Genomic DNA, 25,252 nt, shown 5'->3' on the forward strand with positions numbered 1-25,252 from the left:
ATTCTCATGTAACTCTTGACATGAAAGTAGATCAGAACATTTCCCAAAATGTTCGAACTCTTCATCACACTGAGCTCTAGCTGCAGATTCTGATGTAAGTTTATTACTTCACTTCACTGTCTCAGCTCATTAAGCTGAAAAAGCTGCTAAAACGCAGCAGCCTCCATCTGTTGCATGTTTGTCTACACAGCTGATGTACAATCTAAATGAAAACATAATTTAATTTCAGCTTGTGGTAACTTTTGAAATGGTTTGAACAGTGACAATCAATGGGTCACTGTTTGCGAGCACATTAGGCACTAACCACTATCTGATTGCGTTCATTTCCATAGAGCCAACTCTTAATGGACTGAGCATCTATTTTACGCCTATCAAAGCAAATGTTGTAGAATGAAAACAAATTGTACAGATGAACGACTTAATTCTTATTTTGCCAGATTGCAAATTGATTTTTAATGCTGAGGCCAATTTTGCATCTTTCCAAACATTTTGATGAGCTCCTGTGATAATGTTTGAGTAAATAAAGAAATAATCTGAGGTTTAGGATCTCTAATCAGAACGCGGTTCCATTTGCACCGATAAAACGATGCGGCCGCAAACAAGGGGCGCTTTGAGAATTTGTTTGTTTCTTCATTCAGAACCTAAAATCAAATAACCCATTAAATTAAAGCAATCAGGCAAATGTCTGACTATTAGATTTAGTAAATTTTGGATTTCCTGCAAGGATAGGTTCTTTAAAGTGACTTCAGATGTGCTGAATCTGCACCCAGCGTCTACTTGCCGGCTTAAATCCCTCAGCGAATTGGAAGCTGATAGCCATCTATCGCTGCTGGTCTTCCACACTCACAGAGCAGGACGGACACGTATGACCAAAAATGTCAAATTTATTGCTTTTATTTTACATCCTTATTAAAGCCCTCGGAGAGGTGTATTCACGGTTGTGTGCAGAGGTCAGGTTTCAGCCTTTATTGCCTAGGTAAAGAAAACACCCTGAAGAATGTTTCAGGCCTGAATGATTGTCAGCTCTTACAGCCGAGTGAAGACAAAACAGGAAGGCCCCTGATGGTTTTTTTATTAGCAGGAATCACTAACAGTGCCAGAGCCTTTCTCTTATAAAACATACTGTTTAACCCCACGCTGGATCTTCTGCTCTGATTGGTCGCCGCCAGTCCAACGCTCGGCGGTGTAGCTCCCCATGAATAGGACCCTGTGTTACTTTTCATATCACATAACAGGACAGATTCTTGATTATGTAAGTTTTGTGGGAGTCTGAGGTGATGTGTGATCATCCGCTATGTGCTGAAAAACTGTTCTTCATTTCGGTTTTGGTGTCACATCATGGTGCGCGCAGCTGTTTGGTTTGGCAGAGGTTGAATCCTCTGTGCAGGAAGCTGCCTGTTTGTGATTGTTTGGCGCTACAGTCTGTTCAGTTGCCTGACAGGTAGACACTAAATCAGCTAACCAGGGCCGATGTAGGCAGCTGTCTCACACCGTAGCTGCAGGAGACAGGAGTCGACTGCGTGGGCAGCCTGGCGCTGACGATGAGGTAACAGGAACATTATCAAGATGTTCAAGCGCAATGATGGGATATTAAGCAGCACGATGAGCTCCAGTTGCCTCTACGTGCCTGCTCTTCTTTCGTTTCCTCAAGGTCAAGAGAATTTAGACTTAATTGGGGGTACTGAAAGGATAATAGTTATGTCTGTGCAGCCTAAATTGAAATGATTCTCTTCTGCTGCTGCTGCCGCCTCGGATAGCAGCGTGAAATGGCTGCTCAGTGCAATTATCAAAAAATCATTCATCACACCAGAACTATTCCTCTGAGATTTATCTTTTTGATGAGTTTGTGTTAACAGTGGCTAAGAGAAGTGAAAAATCCCATATCCCCTCTGCTAAATATTGTGACATCTGTTGAGCAATGACAGGACTTTTTTTTCAAGAACTATAGACTTCGTTATGCAACATCAATCATGATATCTTTATGTTTTAATTACTGTCAGTAATGTTAAGTGGATCTGTTTAGTCATAATCAGCGAGCTGTAGAGCTCTGACCGCTCAGCGAGCGGTTATCTGCTTAAAAGCCATCATCTCCCGAAGACAGATTGATTTAAATGACATTAGCTGTATTTAATCTAATTTGCAGTCATTTGTTGAAGTTTAACTCCGGGTATGTGGAAAGAAAATATTTGAAGTGATAACAGGTAGCCTGCTGTCTCTGCTCATTTTTCATCTCGATTTCACTGGGGGTAGAGCCAAGACACACACATCGGCCTCCCTGCCTGACTGAAGAAGAAATACAACCAGATCTGAATGCGCTGCCAGCGCTCTCACACTCCTGGAAAGTCAGGGAAAGTCTTGTCTTTTTGAAGCAGTAATTGGAATGGTCATGGAAAATCATGAAATGCAGAAACGTTTCAGGAAAGACTTTCAATTTAGCTGCATTCACTGCGGTTTTGTAGAAATATGGTGGAGGTGGGGAGGCATACCAGCATACCTGTCCGATGAAAGTACTCTTTGCATTTTCTTTTTTTTTAAAAAGCGATAAAATAACATCACCTCAGATCAAGGCCTTCTTCCGAATGTAAACCCTCCAGCGTGCCATGAGTAGGTGGTGACATCCCGTGATTGAGGAGGTCATGCTTGTTATTTCTGAGAGCAGCAGTCCCAGTGTTACTGAGGCCTCACTGATGTCTTTTATATAGTACAGACAGGTCCCTCTGGTTTTACAAGCACAAGCACCAAGACTGCAGTCGTCAGCTCAACCCCTCCAGACCGCCGGACCTCTGAGACTGAGCAGAGGAGGCCTCACAGGTCGCTGAAATTTGAATGAGGTGATAGTTTACTCTTTCAGATAGTTAAAAATATTTACCTCTCTGCATGAGATTTTATAGTACAGGTATGATGACTGTTAATAAAGAGCGTATAAATTGCTTGTGTTCTTGTGTCCAGAGCCACAATAATGGAAACCAAAACCAAACCATTAAACCTTTTCTGTTGGAAACGGTGGATTTCTCAGAGTTTTGAGTTGCAACTGATTCCAACTACAGTCATTAATTTAAGAAAATCTTTAAATTGCACACAGACACAGCTGCTTTTTCTCCATTTACAACCAGGACCATACAGGCACAATTCCAACCAAAAAATCTTCCTAATTACATTTTCAACATTTGCTGCAATATGTTTACATGCGTTAAACACACTGGTTTTCTCAGACTGTGCACTGCTGCAGCACGTCCTCTCACCCTTAATCCCTATTGGCGTACAACTAGTATTTCCTAGAGACCTCAAGTAATTTGTAATAATTGCAGAGGTTGTGTGTGTGATGTTAATCCTCTGCGAATCTGCTACGTCTGTAATTTGTAAAGTAAAAGGTCCGCCACAAATTGCCTGCCATATTTCCCCGAACACAGAGGTCCTGTGATAATATTAGACCCGTGTGCATCTCAGTGATTTGGGGTCATTTTTTTTGTTGTTTTCTGCATCTTTCTTCTTCTTTTTCATTCGAGAATTATGAAAGCTGCATTGGCAATTCTTGCTGAAAGTTTGGACAACATTTTGGGTGCAAATTCAGATGACTCATGTTGCTCCACAGCATGGCGTTCCATTCACAGAAGAGGGCGAAATCCTGAAGGATGATTAACTGGATGACATGCGTGGCAGAATGCAGGAAGGAACAGTTTGCTCTCTTTCAGCTCAACTGTTACTACGGGGGAGGCCTATTAATATACCATCCGGGGTTAATAAAATCGAGTAAAATGCAGACTTCACTTATTCCATTCGAATGTGCTGCATGAAACAGACACATGTGGGGGTAATTTCTAAATCTAAATCACATTAGGTTCCCGAGTAACAATAGTCTGAAATGCTCCATTTTACCTCCTGTGTCTTTGATCAGTGCGCTCTGATTGGTCAGCTGGCCTGAAAAATGCCAAGAGCTGTCGGTTACGTAACCTCAGATCTATAGGTGTTGGCAGAGAGACGTAGGCTGCGTTCCAAATGGCAGAATTTTTCTTTTTACTTAAGGTTCTCGCTGCGGCTGCCCTCAGAACTTATGTACTGTTTCATGCAGTATGCATATAATTGGGACGTACTGCTTTGTCATAATATAGCGCCTTAAGCTTTGACAGTCGCAGTCTGTAGTCCAAAACCAACTGAACCGTCGCCCCATGAACGTTTACTAACCTCACCCGGAGTCATCCGTGCTGTTGAGGATTATCTGGAGGCTCAAGATGTGACCTTCTTCCATGAAGGGATAGCAAAGCTTGAACGTCGGTGGATGAGTGCATGGAAGTTCAAGGAGACTTTGTTGACAGATGAAGCAAGAACAGTCTTCCTGTGATGCTTTCTGGTGAGGCTAAGAACTTTTTGAAGTATGTCATATGTGACATACCTGCAAGGGATTGTACATCCATGTTGGCTTGCATGCTGCAAAATCCGTCTGGATGTAGTCGGACATCCAGTTTTTTTTTTTTTTGACATATTGTGCTTTGGGACTTACTAAATCTTTTGCTGGGATGCTATGAAGCGTGGTCGTATTGGAGAGCAGCCATAGCCCGAGCAGGAGCAGCTTCAGCGAGGAAGTAATGGACAACTGCGAGGAAGCTGCTCATTCTTTGTTTGAGGACATACTAAACTAGCCACGAGGCATGCAATATATAAATGTATACATAGCGATGTAGATAAGCAGCAGATGAAAAGGACTTCAAACGAGGCATTTCGGGCAGGTTAAGAGCAGTGTTTTCTTTGGGAGATAAGACGTCCCGTTGGTCTTGACTTTGGGCTTTGCACTCTGAGTTTTTAGTTTACACACGCAAAGCAGCTAAAGGAAAGGGAAAACCTCGGAGAACATAATAAATATTTGCTTTTTATAGCAACATTTTCACTCGCCATGGTTACAAAAAATGGTGAAAAGTCTACTTTAAAAATGATGTAACACAATAAACCCCTCATACGCCTGCGTCTTTATATCTTAACGTGGCAGTATTTTACTTTCTCCAGATATCTCGCACAAAACTATCATTCCCTCATACTACTATTTAGCAGAAGAAATAACATAACCATGTCGTGGAACCAAACTATAAATTTCGAAATGTGTATAAATGTCGAATTGCGGGCGATGTTACAGTAAATTTTCATGTCGCAGTGTGTTTCGGTTTTGTACTGTATATTACGAGGACAAAAGATAAACAGTGAGTTCGGCGAATGGAATGAATCACCTGCTTTAATGAAACAGGACAGCTGGAAGCTAAGAAAAAGAAAATAAAGCCGAAGCACTCCCTCCTCTCGGTTCCAGGAATAAATCTGACACTCTGCCACGAGCGTCTCTGCGTATCAGCCAATCTGCTGCCAAGTTGTTGTCACAGGATTCGGGTTCGGCGGGTTGGGGGGGGGGGATGTATGATGATGACAATGGCCATATCACTAACGACAACAATTATGATAGCACGGTAAATTAATCCAGTCAGATTCGCCATCAAGATGACTGGCTTCTCTCGCTGTGACCAATCGCATGCTGGCATGATGCTCACACAGACTGTTTCCATTTAACAGCCCTTAAATCATCCTAATTACGGCCTGGCATGATGCACAGTGGCAAGGCACTACAAACAGTTTAAACTCGGCTCTCATTTGCTACAGACACACTACAATGGGGTGGTGAGTTGCTTAAATGGTCTGTTTGAGTGTTTTACAGCCACCCTTTCCAGCTCAGTTCCTCTCCCTGTATTTCACGCGATACATACCTGTCACCGTCTCCGAACAAATTTGGCAAACCCTTACACGAGAGATAAGATCGTGTAGCATCTGCCACGCCTCCTGAGCGCGCTTGATAGTGTAACCAGAGGCAGCGATGCTATCAGAAGCTGCGGTGGAAAAGACTCTATACTTTGGCAGAGGTTGAGAGGATATGCGGTGTGCCGACAAGCAGCATGTCCTGTCTCTCTTTGTCACAAACACACACCTGCTCATCAGCTATTTTAACCCCCCTCCCCTCGTTTCGTCAAGCGAACACACACTCCTGAGCGTTTCCTTAAGCACACACACACACACACACACACACACACACACAGAATAATTGCCAGAGACCCGGTTGATTACAGTGTGCTGAATGTGGCAGAGGTAGTAGTTGTCGGTCTTTGTCCTGCTTTGAGGTAGCGGCTTCGTCGGAGTTGTGGGTGGGCTCGCGAGATTGTCATGCTTGGCAGATGGTAATTTGGGGTTGAGTCTGCGGTTAGTATTGGGGTAAGGATATAAGTTATGGCTGGTGCTGGTTTGACTAGGCGGAAGTCAGCAGCGGGGGAAACGGTAGCGTCGTCCCTCTCTCTCTCTCTCCGACTGTCTACTGCACATTAGAAAGCGCTGCGGTTTCCCTACGCTTGTCAGTCTCTCTTTTATTCAGTCTTCCTGTTTTGGTTTGTGTCCCCGATGTTCTTTGGAGGAAAAGGGAACATAAGGAGGAAGTTGAACAAATAATAGAAGATACTCAGAGACAAGGGGGGGGGGGGGGGGAGTAGAGAGGAGGGAACAGGACAGGGCAGGAACCAGGGAGAGGCAGTGTTTGAAGTTAAACAAAACTGGTCCGTATCCTGAGGAAGTGACTGCTGCCAAAGACGGGGATAAAGACGGGACTGTTCCTCTTGGTCATGATTACATGTGTTCTGCGTGTGTGTGTGTGTGTGTGTGTGTGTTCACGTGCATCAGAGTGTTTCTGTTTGATAACACCACCATCTTTCGAAACAAACCCCATACTTCAGCACTCAGCCGTGTCTCATTTTCACTTCTCCGGCTTCCCTTTGCAGTCTCATCGTGCCCTCCGCTTCGCCCTCCCTTTTAGCCCTCCCTTATCCCCGAGGGTAATAAATTAAGCTCTCTAAAGGTCTGCATTCACTGCTTGTCTGCCCAGAGGGGTGTTTTTCTTTTCCCTGAGTCCATATTTGAGGACTTGATTGGGTGCTAACAAGGAACACTTTTATGGATTTCAGATAACATCGCCGTGCCGTAGTAATAGCGGTTCGGGGTCTCCAGGGTCGCATTAGTTTGAATCATTTGGAATGAGGTGTGAGGTGTGTGTGTGTGAGAGTTAAGAGTAGGTTCAAGGTCAGAGTGAGGTTAAGGTTAAAATAAGGCCAAGGGTTTAGGTTAGGCCTGTAGTTTAGGTTTAGGATTTAGGGCGATTCCGAGAGCGTCAACACAAGCGCGAGTGCCTGTGTGTGAGTGCGCTAGAACGAGGTCAGGAAGTTCAAGCCTTCCCCCTGCTGTGCATCCTAACAAGATGGATGAACTCAAGTGTAAATGCATGCTTGTGGTCTGAGGTGTATTTGCATGCGTGTATGTATACAAATACTTCTGGTGGGAGACTGAGGGTACGCAGAGTGGTATTAGCTCGGCTGTAATGACACATGGCGGTGGAATACCACAGCCACCCTGACAAAACTCGCCTAGCGTAGCCGCTCGGGGCATAACACACTCAGAGATTACACATTAGCGCGAGTGTGGTTGCGGGGTGTGTACGCACTCCTACCTCAGTCTACAGTCGTCTAGACTCTCTAACAGCCCTGTTGTGGAACAGCTAATCAACACAGCTGATGAAGCGGTGGGAGTGAAAGAGTGCAGCGAGGATAAAGATCACACAGGAAATATAGGGATAGGAGACGAAAACAAAACTTCAGAGGGAAAGAGAGCGAGCTGTGGAAGGGCCCATGAGGATGATCTGTCTTGGAGTGATTATCCGCTTCCCTGTAGATATTCAAATAGGGGGCCGGTGTGGTTTGGGTACGATGCGAGGACATGACTTTCAGGCAACCAGCAAAAACATTTTCCAAGTGAATTACAGAACTTCAGGCCTCTCAGTCAGTCGATAGTTTCTCTCCTCCCTCTTGTTCTCAAAAGTCCTTTTGTATTCTGGAAGCTGTCAGACCAACTGTGTGCAGGTTTTGGAGCGATTTCAAACTTAGGTTCACATGCCTGACAGGCTGAATAAGAGGAAAATGATTTCTCAAACCCACATCTGATAGCTGAATGCACATCTGTGTTATAACAAGAATATTGCATGTTTGCGAGGATACTATATGTGAAGGTTTATTCCTCTCTCCCCGCCTTCCTGTGCGTCTGCGTCTGCCATTATAAAAGAGCTATCTTTGGTTTAAACTTTCTCGCAACATGTTTTTCCATCGCCGTACAGCCTTTACTGTCTGTTGTGACTCAGAGTTTTGGAGAGGATGATAGATAATGTCCTGTGTGTTTTGTAATTGCGAAGTCCGGCCAAGCTGTTGCTCATTCATACAGAAGTTGCTTTTGTGACCCACTTCTTGGTTAACATATTTAAACTTCTCGGGCACATATTTATGGGCACAGACATTTTCTTTGGCGCTGTACGGCTATAATGCTTTTAGTGTGTGTGTGTTTTTTTGTTCAAGGAATAACTTTTCATGCTCATGTGCCCTCAGAGATTCATCTGTTTCGCTATTTGTCTGACAGACGCTAGATCGCCGGCTGTTTCCCTGGCTCGGTTGCTCGGGAGCGTAAAGCAGTCGCACACAGATGCGTGGATGGATGTCTGCTTATGTGTTGGGGAATAGGTAGAGCACAGATGGATGGACAACGACATCGAGGGACTGACCAGTGACAAAGAGACAACATCAGTATTTTTGTTCTGGTCTACGCCTGGCGGGAGCTAGTGGTGCAGTCTGGTTTTCACTCTGTGTTTATGATTTTGGCTGTGTGGGTTGTGTGTTTGTGTCTGGATAACAGCACTACCCAGAGGCTTGAGCGTGATAGAGAGGTTAACCAAAGTATAGCCAAGGGGATGGAGTCTGGGTTTGTGGACGAGAGTGTTTTGATGATATGTGTTATCTGGACTGAAGGCCGAAAGCTGCAGCCAGAGACCCTGCTGAGCTGAGGGATACGTGCTGTGAGGCCTGTTTTCCTACATATAGATACATATATATATATGACAAGGGGAAGTGTCATGGACGGTTAAAAGGTGTTGGGGAACTCCAGGAGAACATAAAACACTAAAAACATTAGCCCATACGCTCCTGGAACTGTTTAGACTTCCGTCTGGTTTTGCTCCGCACAATGAGCAGAAACGAACAGAACCAGGCGTGCGGTGGCGTGAATATTTTTTGGAAGGCGACGGCATGAAAATGTCTGAACCGAAGGTGCAGCGAGATGAGCGCGTGAAGCTTTCCAGAGTTGTGTTTTGAAACAAATCGGGAATGGCATCAGCGGCCCGTGCAACCGACTCTATCGGTCCACCCGGGGTGCTAATGCAGCTTAGAGGTCATGGCAACACTATGCTGATGGAAAACGTGCACACCATCAAACGTCTGCAACTCTCCAGACAGTGGTGAGTCACTTAGTGGTTGATTTGAAGGTTAACAGTAACCATTCCTTGTGAGTCAAACATACTCGGTTTTGCTTGGGTGAGATTTTTTGTTAATGGTGTGATAGTCTCGTTGGGAAAGATTGTACATTCTGTGGTACTTTGGGCCTTTTGAAACGTCCTTTTGTGCGATTCAACACTGCTCAAGGCGATGACAAGTGAACATTTGTTTTTGATGTCGCATTTGACTGGGAACGACACTGACTGTACCCGTTCTGCTTTCTGCTCTGGATGAGAGAACAACACTGGCAGGGTAAATGTGAAGCAGGGACATCTGGTGTGGTTGTTTATTTACAGAGTGAGGAAGTGGCAGAAGACTTTTCTTTCATCTGTAGTCTTTACTGGTTTATTTGTTCAATCAATATTTTAATGCCATCTCCCCTTCTTTGTACCACTGTTTTCTTTTTTTCCCGTTCCAGTTCTTTTTTTTCTTTTTTTTCGTCATTTGGAAGCTGAGTGATGAACGTATAAATGGAAACGGCACGTGGTGTCAGACTGTCTTACGGAACAATGCGGGTCCTTGTTATTGAATCACGTCTCGTTAGAGATGAGTCAAAGGTCTGAAAAGTTTTCCGAATTAATTACACCAAAGGAATATAATTATTGTATCAGCTACGAGACGAAATGAAAACGCATTGTTGTGGTGAAGGTGTGGAGTTCACGCAGGGTGATGGGTGTGCCTCGATCTTTTATCTTGATCTGATTCAAGTGCTAAATCAAACCAGAAAGTGAGGAAAGTTTCTCCTCAGGTAATCACCGCCAATGCATTTATCATACTTTAACTTTAAAGGAGTAACTCATATTAGAAAATACATCAAATAGCTTTCATTACGAGAATCACATTAGCAGACTGATCCCACTCATACCTGTGCAGTGATTATGGAGCCGGAGCTGGGAGGCGATTAACCTAAAATGCTAGCCTAATCTAGTCTCTGTAAAGTTCAAAGGTGCCTCTGAGTTTACTAGTAAATATAATCTTTGAACCGCACGCAGTCAGGAATGCAAAAATGATGTGTATTTTGTAGGAGTTGTGTGTTGTCCTCTTATTTCTCTAACTCTGGTGTTGCTCAAACCAACTATTAGATACTGGAAAGACTATAAGGGGACACAAAAAAACTGAATATCCCTCTTTATCTGAAGAACACGGTTGGTCGTTCAGTTCTGAAGGCCCTGATATACTCTGACGCAGACGTGGACGCGAGCACATATGCAGTTCTGTTTATGCTACATTATATGTCTGCGTAGTGCACTTGAGCAATCATAAATTCTTGGCTGCGCATGGATGTCTGCACTGACCTCAGCCAACATGAGGAGATGATAAACTTTAGTAAAGCTTTAGATGTACCCCTTCTCCTTAAAGTCCCTCTTTGATTTAACCCCTAAGAACTTATATCTGTAAATCAAAAACAATCCTGTCCTGACTTCAAATTGCTTTAATAAAACTTTACACTGTTGCTTCCTCTGAAATGTTCGGCTCTTAAACTTCCTCTCTCCACCCACCCCTCGGCCTCTCTGGCACACCAGCTCACCCACGACTCTGCTTAAACATTGTACACCTACTTTATGGCAAGTTGTCGTGTTAGTGATTCAGCCAAACCTGCTTCTTGAATCGTTTCTGAAGAATACTAATCAGCAAAGTCCTACTCTGCAAGCTGACCTTTAGGTTTGTCACATACATAGACTGTATAAAAGATGGACGTAGCAACCAGCCCTGAAAAATGAAGCCAACCCGGAAGTGTCAAAAACCTCCGTCCGCTAGCTGCTGACTCCAAAAAGCCCTGGCTCCCATAGACTTGAGTTGGAAAAGAAGTGATCACAGATCACGAAATACCGCATTCCTACAGCTCAGGATTTTGTTCTTATTAGTTTTCATGGTCAAGTCCAGAGATCAGGTGGCCAATCTGAAAATAAATCAATACTGGATTTTTAAAAAATCGTCAACATTTTGCGGGGCAAGGGGCGTGGCTGGCTTGATTGACAGTCGGCAGCGACCATACAGACGAAGCGAGCAGAAGGCGGTAAATGTGGGCGGGCAGAGAGGGCCCGCCTCTCAATCCGTCTGACCAATCGCTGCTCCTATGGCTCCGCCCCCCTCCAACGATTTTTGCGCCACTGGCTCCAAAAACCCAAGATGTCAACCAGGAAGTAGCAAAACCCTGGCTTCATTTTCTCAGTGCAGAAACCAACGGGTGACGTCACGGTAGCTACGTCCATTTTTTATACAGTCTATGGTCATATATGAAACCCAGTAGGTCTGAGTCCGGGTTTTTGAGGCCGTCGTAAGTGCGCTGCACTTTCAAGGTGGAAGTGCTCAGCCATGGTGCTGACTTGTTATTTCACACATGATGTGTCTTCCAGCATATAAAAAAACACCATATGGACATGTTGACAGGAAAAGAAACTTAATTTTCACTGATGTTTGGTCTTTAACTGGTTATTTGTAATAAAAGCTGAATTCCAGACCTCTGATTCATTTCCCACATTTGTTCAGCCGTTCAAATAAGCACGATGTTGTTCCCACTGATGGATGTGACGCCTTGCTGGAGAAGCAGTCAGCTTATAGTGGGATACAAATGAGACTCTATTTACATATGGAGCTAGCTGGCTACCTAACTACATCCATGATGAATAAGAGCAGAAAAATGGTGTCAAACCAGGATACGGACTAAAAATGATGTACTAAGTAGGACGTGTTGAGTTGTCATAGTCTGAAAAACATGGGTGTTACTAACAACATTAAGGATGTTTCCAGAAACAACACTGACACTCCTAAATTAAATGTAGCCATTAATTTTTGTTTTTTTGTTGCACCTGTGCTTTTTCCCACTGCGGCATATTGTACGAGTTTCACGCTTCACGCTGTTTGCACACTGAGAGTGGACTGTGTTCCTTTGCAGAATCGTAAATCTAGTGCAAAAAAAACTGAAACAAAGAAGAGTAATTAGACTCTTCTGAATAGAGCGCTTATCCAAATGCGTGATATTGGCCGAGTGAACGCGCGTGCAGCTGTTTTTTGCCTGGACTCCACATCTCCGTGCTAAAGCGTGACCTCTGAGAGTTCCTCGACTCTCACATTCATTGTTTAGATTGAGTGTAGCACTATTTGGCCTTCATAATGCAGTCACACTCCAGCAGGGCTTTCCCCCTGCCGAATTCATTGAGAAATGTTTACCTTCACACTCCAGCATGCTGGGGTGGTCCCAGAGCACGAGGTTAATGTGCATAGATTGCAAGCGCCCAGCTGTGTGTATGCTCCAATGTAAACACAAAAACAAAGAATGGCAGAGGTGTGATATTAAATTCATGTGCACATGTGCAAAGCAGAACAAAAAAAAACTCTAAACAAAAATAATAAAAGACAAATCCAAGGTCAGATTTGAAATTGCAGAGTGTATGGTTACCTTCCACTGTGAAGATGGTTATAATTCATATGGAACTTTTGGTATGCGATACAATATGTGGCGCAGATGTTGAAGATCTCCTTTCGAACATGTACCAAACCATTTCTTATGTCTTACTGTGTGCGAGTGTTTGGATAGCGTCTCTGAGAATGTGTTTGAGTCAGAGAATAAATCACGACATTTCACGATTCGGCCTGTAAGTTTGTGCTCCGAGTTTACTCTTCTTACAGGGAAATCTCGTTTCGACACGATCACGGTGTAAGTAGCTCTGATGTCTCCATGCGTTTAGGTTGTGACAGATTTCATGCACTTATACAACATTGTACTTGTTAAAGAGTCTATCTGTAAATGTCCTCATGGTTGTTATTACAAGGTTAAAAAAAAAAAAAAAGAGAGAGTGAATTCTGTGAAACTTTATTCCTACAAGACGAGCTTTAGATTTTATCAGTCTCCATCCTGTGAACTGTCCACATTCTGATCTTGCTAACTCTATACATGTGTTCCTGCGCTAACACTTACTAAAGTTTGTTACAGATCATCAAGGTCCTCACTTACAGCTCATGGTGCTCTTGACAGATGAACTGGGCCGCTTTGGCTTCCTTGTAGACTTATTCGGTTCGTTTGTGTCTCTGCACGTTTGCTCGTCTGGCTTTGGATTCTTCCAAATCTCCATTTTTGTTTGTTTGGTCTTAGTCAGCACCCCACACTGGTGGATGACCAACTCTTTTGCGAGCTTCGCGGGGGCGCAATGGAGCTTTGTGAGTCATGGGAATGACCATAGCGGTTACCCAATCTTAGTCAGCAAATCATTGACAAAAAATAGAGAGAGTCTGTTATTCTCTGCGGGGATGCTGAGCTCACCTACTCCCACCAATGAAACGTGGATTATATTGTCCGTATAAATACACAGATACGCACGCACGCGACTGGTAAAAATAAGCCGTCTTGCGAGTTCCCAGAGACACAACAAACTTCAATACGTTACTCACAGTCCTGTCTCTCGCTAAGTGCCTTTGTTCTTTGGGTCTTTTTCTTTCATTCTCTTTAACTCTGTTCAGGTTGATGCCACATGTGCAGTGGCGGAGCTTTGAACCTGTGTAGGATTAAGCGTGTCTGTCTGGCTGGATTCATCTGAAAACAGGGCATGGCTCTGCTGGGGCATCTGCCTTTGTGCTCCACAGTCAAAAGATGTTTTTCCATCCAGAAAATATTCCCGAAAATAAGCAGAAACATGGCATTTTAAATGTTAAAGACTGCGTAACACGTGGTGATAATTGGTAGTGGAAATACGACGGCGGAGTTGATTATGGATTAGCACTGTTTCTGGAGATATCTGTTAAATATATCAAGCACGAGTGTTAAAAACAGGTCGTCTGCATGCTTTGTATCCTGCAAATGGATAAAAAAGGTGCACCGGTTCCATTCGGGCCTCTATATATAGAAGTTTAACCGTTTTGCCAGGTTTAGGAGAACACAATGAGAAATAAAAGCTCGCTCCAAGCAACTCTTGTTTAATTCTTTCCAGGGAGATGAAAAAAGGGCCTGAAGTGGTAAACCCCTCATAGTTCTAGAAAGAATAAACAGTAAACATTGTGAAGAAATAAATAAAACTGTAATAAAATCGAGGAAGTTTTAAGTACGCGCTGGTTGTTGTTGTTGTCCTTTTTTTTTTTTTCATTTCCAACTGAAAGTGGAAAACTGCTCCGATATCAAAGGCAATCACGAAGGAAAACAAGAATATAGAGTTCACAAAATAACCTCAGAAATACCCTAAATCCGTTTCCAATACCACAGATTGACAGTTTTACGAACCATATTTACCATCCGCTCTCTCTTTTGTTTATAGGTGGCATTTCGTGTCTCGCTAAGACGACGACGTAGGATGCCATCAGCCGTGAGTACAGCACACGCCGGCTCCTCTTTCTTTAACGTGTATACAAACTGCCAAGTCATACAGAAACTGTAGATGGTCTGCGTGTGTTTTTTTAGTCATTTTGCCTTGATTCAGTTGTGAGATTTCCCTTTTTTTATACATATAAAAATTTCTCACGTGGGTAAAAATTTGGTCGACGCCCATTCCTGACCACAGCCAATAGGGGGATAATGCATGGTTGACGCTTGGCCCCTCCCTGTTAGATGTAAATCTTGTTTTTCTCTGCTGACCACCACGCTCCCAGGAAAAGACAACAGTCTTCCAAATGACACGGTTGTAGACTTCCGATTACAGCCCTGTCACTTACTGCAGCGATGTGTAAACACATGATGGAGAGACAGACTCGCCGAGAGAGACGGGGAGATGTGCCGGGGTGCGTGGGCTGCTTTTTGTTTGCCTCCAGACGTAAGACCTTCGGTTAAGAGGGCCAACATAAAACGGTTGAACCGACACAATGCCTTTAGTTGAGCTGTCTCGCTGCACGAGGCCTTTGGTTTTCAAGGGGCTGAGTGATTTTATTAAACAATAGACATAACTCATTTCACCGCAGTGGGATGTCATCAAAGTCTCTCTACACTTCACTTCTTCTGGTTTCTTTTGTTTTTCCTGCTTTTATCTCTTGTTAAAAGCAGCTGCAGCAACATCTCAATCTGTATGACATTTTCATCCCCTTGTGTCAGGAGTTATATTTCTGAATCGGGGCCATTCAAGTAATTATTACAGTAGTTTCAGCCCCTCCACAGCCTTTTCTTTGTGTTTCTGTGGCCTGTGAGAAGACAGTCCTAGCTCTGGCTTTGTCTTGGCCTCCTGACCAAAAGTGTGATAATTTTAGACTCGAGTCTCTCACATGGTCTGGAGCAAGGACGGCATTTGGAAATAAACTTGGAATTTAGCTTAATTGCAGTTTACAGATTTAGGAGGGGCAGCGTTCTCTTCTTTATTTTCTTGCATAAATAGAGAGTGACTGGAGGCCAAAGACATGAGGTTTCGAAGCCACAAAAAGAGGTTAAAGAACGTCAGAGGCAGCGAGGACACTTTAGAGCCTGGCTCCTCGGCTCTCCCTAAGGCTTCGCCATGCTCTGCCCCTAATGTGAGCTCCTTCTCCCCACTCACCAAATCCATCAGATTTATTATTCCACCCAGGCTATTAGGTCTCCGCTGTAAAAGTCAAATTTTACTTCTTAACTGCTTTATGCTCAGCCAAGTTACAATGTTTGCTTCTTTTTTTTTCTCTTCTTCTTCTCAGATGCTAATTTTTTTTAGTTGTAGTAGGTTGTAGAAGGTACAGATGATTCGAGCTGGGAATTTTCCCCCATTTTTGTTCAGCTGGATCTGTTAGCAGCAAATGAATCATCCTCTGAGGTCCTCAAACTTTGACAGCTTCTGTGCTCATACTGTTGGGTTCCAGATATTTCCCATTACCTCATTACTATTATGTGTTATTGCTCCCTGTCATTTCATAAGTCTTTTTTTTTTCTTCTTCTTTATCTAATTCTTTCCATTTTACCAAAACTTACTCCCTCACCTGATAAAGATATTTCCCCTATTTGCTCATGTCTGCGAGATGAAATATTGACAAACATAAATAACGCTTTGACTTTATGTTAAATAGGGTGACGGAGCGGTGCAATTTGTAACTTTGAGAACGATACGAGGGAGTTCCTGCCAGGCAGACTGAGGAGATGGAATAAATGTGTTTCGGTTGGGGCGGCAGGGGGACAATATGTCAACTTCGTAACATTGATTATGCATATTTGGACGCGATTAATGCAAATCTTTACATGTGCAAACCTACATAAGTACGTGTCGCTTGTGCACGTGGGAAGGAACGGCCCTGCTGCAGAGATAAAAGCCGTATTCAGAAGACACATAATGAAAGGGATGGACATTAAAAGCACGCTCGGCTAGAAAGTAAGAAATCCAAATGGCAGCATGTCAACACGAGTGAGTATACATCATTGCTCCATCGACTTGGAAAAACAGTCACTTCAAAGGGGAGCTGCATCCAACTCAGAACACAGACCTCGACACGGGACATATATCAGGGCAGAATAGGGGCAGGAGGAGACAGGTATGTGGGTGATGAAGAGACTTGCTGGGAAGAATAAGTACAATTCTAGGAATGAGACCACGGGACCTTGACATAGGATGAGCACGTACGTTTTTAAATAGTCCCGAAGGACAAGCACAAGACACTGTGTGTTTTGGGGCTGAGTGATTCAGGGAGGAAATGGTGAGTGACTGGGGCCTATGGAAAAATGTGTTCAGTAGCGAAAACAGGAGGAAAGGGAGGAAGGATGGAGTGAATGAATAGTGAGTAGAAATTATTAATTTAACTGGTGGCAGCGTCGGGTCAGCTGATGACGACGTCGAGGTGTAGAAGCTGGTGTGAGGATTAGTCAGCTGAGTTTTAATGACTCCAACCTAAATCGCTGCCTGTGAAGTAATCGCTGACGTGCGGGTGCGAATGAGTTATTTTATTTTATGAATGAGTTATTTTATGTCAGTGTTGTTATTGAGGTCGATGTTGCAGAAAACACTTGTTAAATGGAAACAGGGGCTTACTTCCTGTCTTATGTCTCAAAATTGGGCTTTAACCAGGACCCTGATATTTTTCTAACCTTAATAAGATGTTCTAAAACATAACCATGAGTAAATGCGTAGTGTGGCCCAAAAATTACACTAACAGGTCTGAGAGTCGTAGCAACGGAGGTTGTATTTAGCTGGAGTGGTCCTTTAAGAGGAGTGCTACAGTGTGGGGGAAAACAACAAAACAGACAACAACAACAAAACCCCCCAAAAATGTGATATTCTGGCAGCTGGACTGCAAAGAAAAAATGGATAATAACCATTTCGCTAATAAATAAATAAATCTATAATTAAAAAAACATTTTCTACCCTTGATTTTGCACAAGATCTTTCTTTTTTGTTTAAAGAGGCATATTTAAATGTGTCAAAACAATGAAATGACCTTCAATATATAATGATGACATATAGATGGATGGATGACTGGATTGTCACTAATTGGATCTAATTTTAGAACTGTATTTACAGTTTTGACTTGAACTTCAGTTTCATCTATTAAATATCAAGATGCTTATCTATTTTAACAGTCTCATGTCAAAACAAAATCCCTTAATTTTTTTTAATTTTACAGTTACGGTTGAATGGTATTTTATATTGAACATATATATTATTAGATTTAACAGCCTATTTTGTTGTTGTTGTTTCATTATTATCATTTTTCTGTATTTCAAAAATATGGAAAATGTATAACTTCCATAGAAACACATTTTGTTTATTTTATTTTTTCATACAGTGCAGTGTGTGCGTGTCATCTGTCTCACAGTGGCAATGCAGACATCCACATGTTTTACAGGTTTATTCACAATCTTATTTTAGCATGCTAGTATGCTAACATGTGCTAGTTGCCACTGAACACAAAGTGCAGCAGAAGGTATGAAGGAGGCCATTCGTTTTGTGGGTATTTCAAAACCAAAGTATCACACAAACAGTTTAGAAAAGTTAAGGGATGACAAAAGTCCTCATGTTTTACTGGGGGCTCGGGGGAATACATGTTTGTACGTGGGAATTCAGTTAATAGTTGTGTGTTAGTGGTGGTGGTGGACCGGGTGTCTGACACTGACATCCTGAGAGACTTGCTGCTTTTGTGGCTAAAACAAAAAGACATGTTCTTAATTACCGGGACCAGATGTCACAGGAAAAGCAAATCAAAAGTCCTAAATGTGTTTACAGGGAACTCTGCTGGTTTGCTTCATTTTGACACCTTTCAGCTGCACTTAAAATGGACTGTATTGTGATAAAAGCGTCGTTTAGTCAGCGGTATTTGTCATCTACAGACAGTCAGTTCAGCAGGAAAAGCAAGTGGATCATTAAGATCAGTTACAGTGACAATGATGTGCTTCTCTGTACCCATCATTAGGCCTTTGTTACACCATTTGCTCACAGTTTACATTCTAATCCTGAGCTCTCCTTGTTTCTGACATCTGTAACCACACTCTAAACGCTCTAAGCTGTCAATCTACTGTTTCATCTGCGGAGGTTAATGTTAACCATCCAGAGGAGGCCCTTTCTAGTGGAGTCTGTTTAACCCTGTCAGCACGACTGGTTGGACAACACCTCGCTGAAGGATTGGCGTGAGCCAGTTTTGATACTGTGTTTGGTCTTTCTGTTCGCTCGCCCTCCTCCTCCTTGAGAGCACGCTGGGTGATTGACAGGTGAGAGTGATTTTTAGGGTCACGGGGCGTGCAGACCTGAGGCGTAGAACCCAGTTTCAGGACCAGACATGCACGCTGGCTCTCCGGTCTGATGTTTGCTAGTGACAGACAAGTAGTTTGTTAGTGTAGAAAGGGTGTGGTTCCCTGACCCAGATCGCACCCTGGAGCGCATAAGAATTCATGACTAATCAATCAGTTACACTTTCCCTTTCCTGAGCTGTGGCACAGAGATGAACACATTATATGTATTTCGTCATCAGACATACCAGGTGTTTCATTTAACACCCTTAAGCTTTGGAGTTTTCTCAGACTTTTTAGGAAATTGTGTCGAAAAATTGAAATAATAAAGAGTTCACCGTTTATTACGCAACCGTGTTGGCTTTTGCTTCGAGCAAATTCTTGGTTAAAATGTGTTTGTGTTGTTTCAACTGTTTGATTCCTTCAGAGTCTAACCTGATACGAGAACATATACACACTACTCTGCAAACTCTGCATTTATTTCATTCACATCCAGTAATTGAGCATCTCATGAATGTAGGTCTTTCATAAAAGCATCTGTCATATAAATATCCTAAATTTGACACACAAATTCCACTTGCTGAAATGTTTTGCCATGCATCTTTAAGATTTGACAATCTGCAGGTTGCAACACAGCACAGGTATCTTATCCATCCCAGCAGCTCTTCTTCAAGTCCTGCTTACAGAAAACAGAACCCTGCTGGCATCTAATGCAGAAATACAGGCGCGTGATTAATGGTGGAGCCAGCGATTTTTAATCCAGGACACTTTATGCCAAATTTTCTCAAGACCTCCTCAGTCCACGAGCTGCCCTGAAAGAAATCAAGTGTTTGCACATATAAATAAATATCAACAATCTTTCTCCAGAATCACAGACGACACCCCGACAGACATCCAAGTCATTTTTTGAAAAAACAAACAAATCACAAGCACACTGACTACATGTGGGTTTGAAATCGTGCAGAGAATCCATACATCCAGCTCTGTTGTTGTGTTTACAGTAATTGAAACCCGGCTGTGCGCTCCGTGTCCCGGAGATGACCCCTCTGCTCCCTCGTTCACCTTCGCACCAACTATAACTCCGACAACGTTCAAAAGATTTCCGCTGCGTCGCTCAGAGCAGAACGTTAACTCATGCATAGTTTTACACCAAGGGTTAACCTTCAGCTATAAACTTAAACAGGTAAATTATACGTCTCCAAAATTACAGTGTTTATGCAGCTTTGATTTTATGAACTGCAAGATGACCACAGTGAGTAATACAACAATGAGAGCAGCGTTCTACTGAGCTGAATGTAGCTCCCAATTCAAAGTTTAGGACATTTAAAAGGGGACTGTAATGACTACTTAGACATATATTACTGACTTGGCACCATTTTGTTTAGATATTGGAATAAATGTCGTGTAGCCTATGCTATATAAAGTTCTCATGCTGGGATACTGACTTCTGACTCAAAGTTGCCGTGGTCCCATTCAAGACTGTAGGTTCAAAACGTACCATAACGTCTCTACATGAACTACTTCATGACAGCAAATCAACAGAATCACTTTATTCACATTAGGTAGCTTATCTTCTTAATGTAAAAGTGCTATTCTGACTGTATAGGATGAATCTCTGGTGCTATATGAAAGCAAAACCTCAAGAAAACTCTGACTTGTCACATTTTCTTAACAAGAGAAGTTTAATAGATGCTTCTAGAAAGATTTGAGTTAAACACATTATACCAACTTCACATTTCCTTTCGGATTTAAATGTAATTGAAGTTGATTATCTCGGTTCTCTTACACTTAGTTACAGTAAAGCTAAGCACAGCAAAGGTAGTAGAGGGCGGCTGTGGCTCAGGTGGTAGAGTGAGTCGGTCGATGATCGGAAGGTCGGCGGTTCGATTCCAAACCTGTTTCATGGTCCTTGTGTCCGTAGGCAAGACACTTCACCCACCTTGCCTGTGAATGCGTATGAATGGATTGTTTGAGGTGGTGGTCGGAGAGGCAGAATGGCAGCCAGGCCTCTGTCAGTCTGCCCCAGGGCAGCTGTGGCTACAATCGTAGCGACCACCACCAGAATGAATGTGTGTGAATGAATAATTGACAGTGTAAAGCGTCTTTGAGTGTCTAGAAAAGCGTTATATAAATCTGATCAATTATCAATTATTAGAGCAGACCTTTACTAAAAACGATGTTTTTTGGGGTATCTTCAGCTTCTTATCATTTTGTACCTGTGACATAGATTTTCTTGAGGCCAGAAGCCACTTTGCTGGTCGAAGGTGGGATTAGTTGTTGCTCCTCTAAAGGCTTCATTTTCATTCATGAGCTGTTCCTTGTGTTGGACGTTCTGAGATTGATGGACGGAGATCTGCTGCCTGTTGAACTTTTATGGGCAACATTTATTTTAAAATGTCATTTCGACTCTTGAACATGACCTTCAGACCTGCTTCATCATGCTTTCCCTTCCTCGTGGTTTTTTTTTTTCTTCTTTTCTCCTTTTTCCTTGTAGCTGTCTCCTCAGATGACAAGATATCAACAATACCATCAATCCCAAGCTAGGGCTTGTTGAAGTACCCCTCTTTAACACACTGCTTTACCCCCAGTCAGTCCATATTGCTAACAAGGAGAAGTGTGCACATACTTATGGACTCGCATGTAGACGCACAAGCTTGCACAGCCCCAGTGATTCAGTCTTTGGACTGTCCACGCCTCGGCTACACATGAAAGACTCTGAATGTGGATACAGGCGTGTGTTACAGCGAAGGCCCATGAACTTGTCAGACAAAGCATTCACATGTCATTTCTCCCCTTAACCCTCTTCCCTCAGGGGCTGTGATGATAGTACATTATACAACCCCTGAGAAAGCTGAAGATGGAGCTTTGCTTTTGTAGGAGAAGTTGTTGAACCGGAACAGCAAGATGACACAATGAACGAGACCCAGGGTCGCTTTCGTGAAGGATTTCTGGTCGTTTTTTTTGTTTTAAAGTACATTTAACTGCTATTTTCCTCGCATACAGTGTTCGTTTTGCTGAATAAGCTCACATTTCACTAATTCTCTTTAACCAATATTCCGAGTTCAGCGTGTTCCTCTGCCTCCCAGACATTCACAACATGTGTCAAAACAATCTGGCACATGTGATGTTATGTAGCAACGCTTTAGAGAAATCAGATGAAGAGCAGCTGGACTCGTTTACTCACCAGATATAAAGATTTGCAACGATACTAAATTTAGCACTTTACCGTGTTAATGTAAAAATGTTTGTATGCTGACTATTTAGCAGAAAACACAAAGTGCATCTAAGGGAGTGTCATTGTTCTTACAGGTTTCATCCAAAAGCTTTTTGTGGATTTCTTGACAATAGAAGGAATCAGAGGGTCACCAAATATAATTATGTCATCATATACCACACATGATTATTATATACACATCATCCATTGTGGTTTGAGATCAAGGAGGTTTTTATCACTTTTTCACATTCATTTGTTCAGATGTGCCAATGTTGAAATCATTCTCACTTTTAATGTCCTCCATGTGGAGAATACGTCTTCATAGGAGCAGAACATGTTCTAGTCACTAATCATCGTGTCAGCAAATTTGCTCAAATGATTGTTTCTTGACTCATTTGCTCCAGAAAATGTCATTGCTGACCAACTTAATTAGCAGCTCCACCCTCCCGCTGCTACTTCGGGCTAATGGTTCCCAGCAATTAAACAGCAATTACATTTAAGTCCCATAAAAGACCAGAAGGGAGGAGCTTCACACGAATGAGCCGAGCTTCAGTCGTTTCTCTCGCGCTCTGTTGTGTTTTTCGATGTCCATAGCATTGTGCCTTGAACTCAGTACCATTATATAACCCCAGATGGTTGTCTGGCGCCTCTGCTCATCTGTAACATGTTCACGGGTCCAGCCGGCGTACACACCAGTGCATGCCGGCGGGCCTTTGATCTGTCTCCCCTTCTGGGCCTCCTCAAAAGGGTGAGCCTCCTCGAGCTTGTCCAGCCTGGATGCATCTAGCTGGCCGTCCTCCAGGTCTGATGGGGAATGGAACGCAAACTGGTCTAATTCACTGCATCTATGCAAACAATATGTCACTGCAGGGATGAGCTATACGGCTCTCATGCGGCCCTCTCAGGTGGGGCTGAAGGCATCCACTTGTGCTCTGCAGGTTCGGCGCTGTCTCCCTCTGTAGGCCCCCGGTCCTTAGGAATGCCAACGGCTGCCAGCTCCAGACGGCATTTCACAATCTGACTCCCAGTAATTCACTCCAAAGGCAGAAGAGCCCTCATATCTGTGCCATATGCTGCACTGTGGAAAGTGCGTGCTCAGATATTTAAGTATATTGTTATGAGGGTTTGGCTATTTGCCCAAGACTTGCCTTAATGAGACAAGACACTAGCAGGATGTATTTAACTGTGCTGATAGATGTTTTCACAAAGTGCCTGGCAAATGGCATAAGGAGAAATAGATGTTTATATGGAGACGGTTCCCTGCAGTGTGGCACCGCTGAAATTCAGTGAAATATGCAGTGGATTATCTTGTGTGTATATATTTCGGTCTGTTTTATTTCTATATCTGTGCGCATATTTGCTCATATCTGTGTGTGTGTGTGTGTGTGATCCAGGGGGTAAAGGACAGTAAAATATTGTGTTGGCTTTACTCTGCTATGCTCTTGTCGTGAGTCTCAGGGAGAGGAGGTTGGCTTGACTCTCTTGTTTTGGATAATTGTACGCTGCCGAGGTCTGTGGTCCCCTTCTCTGTCTCCCTGTGGCCTAGGCTGCAAGAGCCATATTTAGGTTGCAAGTCCTCCTCATCCTATCCTGTCTCATCCCCATCCTGTCCGACACACCCCCATAAGGCAGTACGGGGCAGATAAAGAGCACGGCAAGTCATCCAGAGGCGAGAGTGTAGGTACAGGAAGAAACTGAGCTGGGTTTTTTTTTTTTTTTTCCTACAACACTCACATTGGCTTCTCAGCAGTGTTTGAAATTTTGTTTTGGTCTTGTTTTGTTGACATAAAGTTGCATGGTTTGGTTACATAAATGTTTTTTAAGGAATTTATGCAACCAAAAATATTTCAAACCGTGCACACGCTGTACTAGTGTTATTTTATTTTGCAGGTTGTCCTCAGCTTTTCTGTGGTATTGCAGCGTGTTTATGAAGTGAGAGTAAGTTTGTGCTTTGGATGGTGCAACGTCAGTGCAGCTTACGGTCTGCTGCTTAATGTTTGTGTGGAATTTCCATAATCATAAACTGGGATTGTGAAAAAACACACATAATAGGCCTGCATTTGTTAGGTCATGTTGTTATCATTAACACAATGGAAGAAAATCCAAGAGGCCAAGTGTGAGGCGCAGATTCACGAGTCTGAAGGCTCATCACACACTGACGCATTATATAGGAATTTATAATAGAAGTTATTACGATGGCAATCATTTTATTCCCCAAAGCAACATTTGTGAGGCTGCCATATGCAGAACTGTGATTGACTATTTAGTTAGATGAGGGCTGTCTTACCGATCAATGCTGGAGTTTGTTGTTTCATTTAGCATGTTATGTCAACACAAAAGCTGCTCTAAATCTGAAGGGGCAACAACAACAGTGGGTACTTTGGCACAGACTCACCATAAAGGCAGTCATTTGAACATACGCTGGTGGAACTCGTCGTATTTTATGTGCACACACAACACACTTTAGAAAAATAGATATTATGTTGTTTTTATTTCAACAGGTTGTCTGTTAAATATAGTGAGCATGTGTGTTCTCAAGAGTCATAATTCAAGACTGATGAAAACCTATGTGATATTTACCTGTCCTGGAGCATAAAGTTGTAGCTTCAGGGAATGTCACTGGCACTTAGGCCATTCACGGGTTGCAAAGATTGGTGGTGAAGTCTCTGTTTATGACATCAGTCATGTGAAGTCATGCCTAAGCTATAAGTGCCATGATTAAATTCATAGTGTACGTTAATCCGCGCAGGGCTCCGGTGCGGTTGTGCGCTCATGCCAATGCCTGCATCAACTCGTATGCCTGTCTCCCGCGGCAAATGAAAGCGGGAGCAGGTGTTGCTGCAAACAAAGCCACATGGGAGGACTTTTGATTTCTCGGGCTCAGTATCTCGTGTGTCTTTTCTCACACTCAGTTTGCCCCCTTTTTTTTTTCCCCTTCTTCTCACATGTGCACCTCTACACAAGCACCCTTCTTCACCTTGCCTTTGCCTTTCAGTTTAGTCACCCAGTGAAGAATTCATCACCGCTGGGCCTGGATTCCAATCATTATCTGCTGAAATCACCCAT

The 25,252-nt window shown here is 43.0% G+C and overlaps 1 protein-coding gene across 2 annotated transcripts in view; it reads left to right on the forward strand.

The window, feature by feature from the left end:
• znf469 (zinc finger protein 469) overlaps window positions 1–25,252 on the forward strand; it is a 147,242-nt gene that overhangs the window by 55,725 nt on the left and 66,265 nt on the right. For both annotated transcript variants that reach the window (XM_008293917.1, XM_008293918.1), the window contains exon 2: window positions 14,630–14,677. The gene's annotated coding sequence lies outside the window, so the exon portion shown is untranslated. The remainder of the gene's footprint in view (window positions 1–14,629; window positions 14,678–25,252) is intronic.

This window comes from Stegastes partitus, unplaced genomic scaffold (assembly GCF_000690725.1).
Source record: "Stegastes partitus isolate 25-593 unplaced genomic scaffold, Stegastes_partitus-1.0.2 Scaffold922, whole genome shotgun sequence".
NCBI lineage: Eukaryota > Metazoa > Chordata > Actinopteri > Pomacentridae > Stegastes > Stegastes partitus.